Raw genomic sequence first — 8,670 nt, forward strand, 5'->3', positions numbered from 1 at the left:
AAAAAAAAAAAAAAAAAAAAAAAAAAGTCAAACACTTTAAGTCAGTACTTCTGTAAAAAGTAGAAACTGTTTTAAATACCCAACTGGGGAGAGAGAAAAAAATATTCAACAGAGTGTGAAAACCTTAAGCTACAAGGCTAAATGGAAGCAGGACACATAACACACAAGTCAGTGGCGATGATGCAGGAGGCATACCGAATGCTGACAGCAGGCTTCTCTAAGATGTGGGCGAACCTATGAGGAGCCAGGTTTTTTTGTCCCTACTATTCATTTTTTTGGAGTAGGGGGTTCTATCTGCTATCTGATCACTAGGAGCCTGGCTTAACATCTGATGAGTAAGATGGAAAACTGATTATCTTTAAGACTGGGATAAAGTAGTTTTAGGAAAGTCTCAAAATCATTTATAAATAGTCATTTAATGAATCTTAAGATTTGGACATTTTCAAGTGAGACTAAATCTGAAAAAGCTTTGAGACTTCCTGAGGAATACAGTTTTAAAACTCTCTTTTCTTTACCCAAGAAAACATTATAATTTAGATCTGAAACTGCCCACTCAAGACTTTTACTTCTCTCAAGGATTAATTAGTACCTCCTGTGCAGCTCTGTGGTGCAGAAGTGTACAGGCGTCCCTCACAGGAAACATGAAAGATTGGCCCTTTCTCCCCTGGCAGTAAAAAACATGCAAAACAGAATGAGGACTTCTTAAGTCACTCACAGAGAGGAGGAAAAGCCACATGGAAGGAGTAAATATAACCTTTTCCCGCCCATTCTCTCCTGTCCTTCCCTCACGCAGCTCGCCCCACCCCACCCAGCACCCTAGAAAGCAGACCGGACTAACTCTTTCAGGAATATACTTGAGATCAGCTAGCGAAAGGGAACATTTACAACGGTATTTAATATAGGAAACATTTAAAGGGAAATGGAGGGCGGAGGCTACAGCCAGCATGCAGAGCCCAGGTTCAATTCTCAGGGCCACAAAAATAGGGTAAAGTAAATGGAACAAAACACATCTAAGAAAAAAGAAATTATAATTTCCACATAGGAAATTATAGAACTTCACACAGAAGCTCTGATACACCAGAGATATTGTCTGTTTGTTTGTTTTTGTTTTGTTTTTCGAGACAGGGTTTCTCTGTGCAGTCCTGACTGTCCTGGAAGTCACTCTGTAGACCAGGCTGGCCTCAAACTCAGAAATCCACCTGCCTCTGCCTCCCAAGTGCTGGGATTAAAGGCGTGTGCCACCATGCCGGGCTACACCAGAGATATTGTCACAGGACAATAACCTAAAAATACAATTCTTCTAGTTTACAGATTTAACATAATTTTAACCAAATCCCTACAGAAATATTGGAATTCATAAGGAAATAAAAAAAAAAAAAAACAAACAAACAAACAAGCACAGATGAGAAATTCACTCTTGGAAAAGAACAAGGTAGGAGTTGCTTCTCCCATGTAACACAGTTTATTCCAGTTAGCATGATTCAAACTGTGGGAAATACAAACTGTCCATCCTCAGTGTATTATAAGTATTATTATACACATACCAAGATATCTAAAACACCAACAGTCTGAAACTAGGAACACCACAAATATCCCCAAGAAGAATCTATCTACCTACCTATTACCTATCGAGACAGCATTTCTCTGTGGAGCCCTGACTGTCCTGGAACTGGCTCTGTACACCAGGTTAGCCTAAAACTCAGGAGATTCCCAGCCTCTAACTTCTGAGTGTGGGGATTAAAGTCATGTGTGACCACAAGCAGCTTGTGGAACAGATTAACAAGATCTGTCTGTCTGTCTATCTATCCATCCATCCATTGATCTACGTGTGTGAGGAAAACAGAAACAGATTTTTCTGTTATGCAATAGTTATCCATGTAAACCTGTAATACCCAGCAATGAAAATGGATAAATCACAGATGTACCCAAGACGATGGATTACTAGCTACGATGAGCAAAAAAGGAATGAAAAATCATTTCAGTCATATACATTTTAACTAACCGATATATATTATTTAGGAGTGAACATAGCTAGTAAAAGAAAATCATAACGTATTCATTCACTGGGTGCCAAAGCTTCTTGAGCTGGACTCAGAGGATTGGCACACTGCAGAGAAGATTTTCCAGGTTTCTCTAAGCTCAGGGTGGCCGCCATGTCCTTTTAAGCTCGGACGCTCACCACTCAGCTTTAAAGTAGATAATGGAGTGCCATGAAAACAGGCCATGGTTCCAAGTTAGGCCACCAAGGTCTAGGTGATGCAAAGGCACTAAGGTCGTGACCCCTTTAAGGGTCACATATCAGATATCCTGCATGTCATATATTTACATTATGAGAACAGTGGCAAAATTACAATTATGAAGTAGCTACGAAATAACATTGTTGGGGGTCACCACAGCATGAGGAACTGTATTAAAGGTCGCAGAATCAGGAAGGTTGAGAACCTCTGACCCAAGGGAAGCTACTCATCAGTAAACAGGTACCAGGAGCTTGACTACCAACTGCCCCTGGAAGACGCCTTCCTATCCACAGCTCTTCCATGTAAGATACAAGTAAAACAGACCTGAGAACCCAGTGCTCTCACTTCTCTACACAGCACAGCTGTGCGCAAGTCAAACTCCAGACTTCCTCTGCTCTAGAATGGCAGGCACACTGTCTTGCATCATAGTCACTTCAGGGATTTTCCACTTCTGCTCCTGCCCTGACCTCTACAAAGGTGTAAAAAAAAGCCTTTGCCTCCGGACTGAGTTCTCAGAGGAAGACAGCGGAAGGAGGAAATAGAAAGACAGAGGAAAAGGTCTGAGCAGAAAAGGTAGTGGACAGACAGATGCGATGAAAAAAGCCAAGAGTAATGTTAGCAGAGGAAGGCTTTCAAATGTCTGGGATAGGACTAATGGCCATGCCATCCATAACAAAAACAACACTGACAAACTCGAAGGGCAGTTTCGGGTGAAAGTGTAGTGGTGAAACCTCTAGGATGTGAAGAGTAGAGACAATCACCAAGAGTCTGACAGGCTGAGCACACCCCACCTACCCGCCTACCCTCACTGGGCAGTCTCACTGGCCTCTGTCTACCTTTCTCTCTCCCATCTTTCCTTATGGATTAGTCACCCCCCATCAAGTATGTAAGCTTCATTTGGGACCAGGGGATTAGATGGATAGCTGTGGGTCTTTTTCCTGTGCTCACAGGTGTGTCAGCACTCCTGGGAGACCAGATCTCTCCTGGCGGTATTTGATGGGACCAGGGGATTAGAAATGAGAAAAAGAAGACACAAAAACCTTGTAGGTGCCCCTCATTTCCCTAACAATCTGCTAAGACCTATGAATGTAAAACCAGTTGTTGCAGCTGAGTATGGTGGTGCAGGCATTTAATCCCAGTACGTGGCAGAACTCTTAAGAGTTCAAGGCCAGCCTGGTCTAAACAAGAGTTCCAGGCCTTCCAGGGACATATAAGACCAACCACATCTTAAAACAGAATAAATAAATAAATAAATAAATAAATAAATAAATATGTTGTTACCTATTGGAAAAAAGAAATAAACCAGCCACTCATCCACCCAATAAGTACTTGGATGTCCACTGTGAGCCAACAGTCTGCTATGTTTCTGCCCTTATAAAATGTACTATCAAAAGTGAGTAATCAAATAATAAACATACACTAATGACAGTTGATTAAAAAAAAAAAAGAAGAAGAAGAAAAGAAAAAGAAAAGGCAGCATATAGTGGGAGGGGCTATTCAAGAGAAAAGGAAGAGGGAAGGGCTCCCTGAGGAGAGATGTCCTGCAGCAAGGGTTTCTGGTTGTGACAGCACAGGCTCACATGGTCAAGCAGAGAGCTGGGGAGGAGTGAGTGGTACAGCATTTTACTAGCATACAAGAGGTGGTGAGTTTGACACCCAAAGACACTACACTACAGACAAAGGCAAGGAAAGAGGAAGGAGTGGGTAAAGCTGTGTGGGAAGGAAGGGAGGACAGTGTGGCTGGGACAAAGTGGCAAGAAATGCAGTCAGAAAGATACCAGACCACAGTGTAGAAATGTAATTTGTCCACAGGCCTCTGGGGAAGGGACTGTAGAATTTGGGCAGTGGTACAAAACCGATCCAGTTTTCAAAGACTCGCTCACATTGCTGAATAGAGATTCTGATCACAACAGAGGGTGAAGAGGTGTGATGGTCAAGGGTTAACAGAGTCAAGCAGGTGACAATGAAAAAAGCTCCTGACCTCAGCATGGCTTAGGAGAGGACAGACAGCAGGAAGAGCAGAAGAAAGCCTATGTCCATGTGCACGAGTGTGTAAAAAAGGCAATGTGTTTTGAAAAAGTTTAGCATTTCCATATTATATCTTCAAACAAAATAGTTCACCAAAAATACCATTTATAACATCAACCAAAAAACATACCTGACAGTAAATCTAACTATCTATTTACATGATCCTTCTGGTGAAGCTTGTAAAATGAACTAAGATAGTCCAGAACATACTTATAGCAAGAGATAAAGCTAATTAATGAACAGAAAGAGCCATAAATATATACAAAAACTGCTTTTATTCCATTTACTTGTTTATTTGTTATGTATGTACATGCATATGAATGATGACCAGGGGACAACTTGTAGAAGTTGGTCCTTTCTCCTTCCACCATGTGGGTCCTGGGGACTGAACTCACATTCTCGGGCTTGGGAGCTGGTGTCTTTACCACACACTGAGCCATGTCAGTGGCCCAAGACCACTTTTAAGTATAATTTTCCCATTTTCTTATAAATGATATAGTTTAAGCCCAAATCCCAACAGATACACACCAAAAGAAATGAGTTTTACAGAAGCATGATTCATAATAGCCCTAAATTAAAACAATCCAAATGTTTACACACTATTTACAGAAACTACAGCTGTAAACAAGAAATTAATTTCAAAGACGTCTCAGAGAAGCCACCAAGAGAGGACACACAGGATGATTCTACTTCTAAATGAAGTATGAAAGTGAGTAAAATACGCAGCATAGGAGGTCAGGCTCACAGGCCCAGCCAGCTCACAGGCCCAGCCAGCTCACAGGCCCAGCCAGGAGACTGAGGCAGAGGACTGCTCTGAGGCCTGAGTTAACATGGCGACACCAACATCTCCCAATCAACAAACAAATAATTAAACAAACAGAGCAGAGTGAAACTAGATCAGAAAGGAAGATGATAATTTCTTTTAAGCAGGAAGAAGAGAGGCCTGGGTAGGAAGAGGCACAGGGGAGCTGCTCTCTGGCAATGTTTATCATTCCTTTAGTTGTAAATACTAGTTACAAACAGGTGTGTTTAATCTGTGACAACTCAATAGAGCAGACACAGGACGCTCTGTCTCAGCAACAGTGAGTGTGCCAGCATTCGAATCCTTACTTTGAGGTACATCAGACACATAAAGTGGGTTGATAAAAGAGATGGACAAACCAATATCTGAGGTAGAACTTGGCAAGGTGGCACACACCTGCAATCCCAGTGCAAAAAAGGCTAAGGCAGGAGGACCAATAAGGCCAGCCTAATTCATAGGGTGAGACCCAGTCTAACTCCCATTTCGGCCATCCAAAAGCATCAATGGCAGAGCTGGAGAGGTGGCGCAATAGCTGAGCACACTTGCTCCTTCTCTTAGGTACTGTTCTCTTGCCAAGGCAACTCTTCTAGAAATAAGAGGCATTTAATTGGGGCTTCTTTACAGTCTCTGAGATTTAGTCCATTATCATAATGATGGGAAGCATTGGGCACCTCCTAATCCTTCTTAGGCAGGGCCACTCCCTGGTGACTAAGCATTCAAACACATGAGCCTAAGAAGGTCATTCTTACTCAAACCACCATACTGCTCTTGCAGAACTGGCATGGTTGCTCACAACCATCTACAACTCCAGTTCCAATAGGTCTCTTCTGGCCTTTGCAGGTACCAGGCATGCACAGGGCGCATGCATACATGCAGGCAAAACACACTCTTAAAAATAAATCCTTAAAAAGGCAGTGGAGGACAGTTTTCTTAAAAAAGATCTATTATGTATTTTAATATCTTTTTAGAGAAAAAGTATTTCTTTTGTTGCCATTATTTTGTTTGCAGAAATTAAGTAATTTTAAAATCATGGGAAACTTAAAGGGTAAGAGCAGCCAAAACAATTTAAGAAAAAGAGAAAAACCATCCTAATAGATAAGACTAATTAAACAATGCTATCAACATAGAAGGTATATGTAAGGCTGGTATTTTGTAGACAAATTACACACTGATTAAAGAGATTAGATAGGAAAATATGTATCATTACTAACTCATAAGGTAAATATTATTTATTATTAAATTATATTATTAAATATTAAATATTTATTTCTTCTACAAACACAGGTTGTAGAAGAATACACAGTTTCTGACCTAACAATGGTTCAGCTTACAAGTTTTTGACTTTATGGTGGTACAAAGGCAGAGCAATGCCATCGCCCTCTTGGAGAATTTACTAGCTTTATGCTAGGCCACTCTGCCCAGCTGTAAACTCACATAAGTGGCCTCAGTTAGGTGGGGCTATGTGTTGGAGAGGCTGTGTGATGTCACGGCTTGGATGGGAAATGTTCCTCGAAGGCTCGTGGGCCTGACACTCAGTCCTCAGCTGGTGATGCTGCTTTGCTGATGATCAGCCAGCATTTGCTGAACTGATGAGCTAGTGGACAGCATGGGTTAGGCTCAACAGAGCAGCCAGATGGCAAACTAAAGCAGCCACAGCAACTACAGTAGGAAATGCTGAATTCCTAAACCAAGCCTTTTATTTCCTAAAACATTTATTTATTATGTAGTGTCCTCCCTGCACACCAGAAGAGGGCATCAGATTCCATGATATATAGATGGTTGTGGGTCACCATGTGGTTGCTGGAAATTGATCTCAGGACCTCTAGAGCTAAGGTACTCTTAACCGCTGAGCCATCTCTCCAACCCCTAAACAAAGGTATTATTAAATAAGATAAATTAAGCTATGAATATAATGAATATTTTATATATTAATTTTACATATAAATAATAAACACGTAATAACTAAAATAAGCTATTTCTCTATTTTATAAGAAATACTAAAACAAAAACCTTTCACCAGATGTGAAGTAAGGCAAGGATCTGTGACATCATAAACAAGGGAACTCTGGTTCAAAGCAAGCAATACAGACATTTCTTAAGGACTCACCATTTTTCCGCTCACTAAGTGGAGGTAAATTGGGGTTCCTCCCAGGATGGAGGCCTAGAGTCAGCTCGGGCTGCAGGGACAGCTCCTGCAGTTCATTGGCAACAGCTTCGCTCTGGGGGCTGGGGGCCGCAGACAGAGACAGGAGCACTGGCTCATCATCATTTTCGCCAGCCCCTCCTCCGTCCAGCCCATTCACAGCAATGACGGAAGGGGGCAGGCACACCACACTGGAGAAATCCACCTTGGCTTTCGTGATGGTAACCTAGAAATTGGAAGAGAAAACACCAAGTTTAGATGTTACAATGAAGAAATTGAACCACTGACCATACATGGAGTACAAATGTTCTAGGTTACAGAACTAGGATACTACTAACATGCTCAAAAATTGAAGGCAACATCTCTCCATACAGTTTAGGTGAAGTTCCAATCTGTGATGCTCCTGCCTCAGCCTCCTGAGTGTTTGGATTATAGGCATGCACTGATGCAAATAGTTTAAGAAGTTTTTGTAAAGTGAGTGAGTATGGTTATTAAACTCCCAGAGTGCCAATTTCAAATTAGCTAGTCTTTGATTAACTCAGAAGGACAACATACAGTTGAAATAAAAGCAACACACATTCACACATAGAACGGGTTAAAAGGAAATGCTAAGTAAGGAGAAATAGCTGTGAAATAAATATTACCTTGCAAAAACTAAGAAAAAGTATCCTGAGAAATAAGAGACTGGATAGTCATTGAATTAGCATAACACATTATCATATCTAGGGTAGGGAATTAAGACTTCTTTGTAAAGAAGTATAGAGATGTCTGTCTGGTGATGGGTATTGGAGTTAGCCAACTATTACACGGGTATTCAATCACAGAACTCAGAACTAGAATGTTAAACACAACACTCCCTTTTTCTATGCTGCTAGCACTCCCACAAACATGGCAAGTGTTCTTAAGATTCATTGGACTTTCTGTATGAAACGTGGCAAGTACCAGCCCCACAGAGTGACATGGTGTGTGTCCAGGGAAAGCTTGGAGCAGAGCGGCCACGGTGGGCAGACTTAAGTCTATCTCCCGAAAAAAGGCTAAAACTGCAAACACTGGGATGAGGCTCGAGTGTGTGGAGCCTGACCATAGATCTAAAAAAAGAAGGCTGGTTATTCAAGGGTTCCAGCATTTTGAGGAAAGAGCCAAGTGATCACGTTCTAAGCTGATTTTGTTATAAAAACAAGAAAAGCAAGAGCTTTTACTTACACACACACACACACACACACACACACACACACACAAAAACTCCTTACAGAATTAAAATATCTTTAAAAAATGACAAAGAATAAGAAACAACAAGCCGGGCGTGGTGGCGCACGCCTTTAATCCCAGCACTTGGGAGGCAGAGACAGGCAGATTTCTGAGTTCGAGGCCATCCTGGTCTACAAAGTGAGTTCCAGGACAGCCAGGGCTATACAGAGAAACCCTGTCTCAAAAAAACAAAAAGACAAAAAAACAAAAAA

General features: G+C 41.4%; 1 protein-coding gene across 1 annotated transcript in view; it reads right to left on the reverse strand.

The window, feature by feature from the left end:
- The window catches only part of Mrtfa (myocardin related transcription factor A), a 177,761-nt gene that overhangs the window by 101,425 nt on the left and 67,666 nt on the right, over positions 1-8,670 (reverse strand). The window contains exon 2 of the mRNA XM_021216568.1: positions 7,175-7,436. The gene's annotated coding sequence lies outside the window, so the exon portion shown is untranslated. The remainder of the gene's footprint in view (positions 1-7,174; positions 7,437-8,670) is intronic.

The sequence above is a fragment of the Mus pahari genome, chromosome 17 (genome assembly GCF_900095145.1).
Source record: "Mus pahari chromosome 17, PAHARI_EIJ_v1.1, whole genome shotgun sequence".
In the NCBI taxonomy this organism is placed as follows: Eukaryota; Metazoa; Chordata; class Mammalia; order Rodentia; family Muridae; genus Mus; species Mus pahari.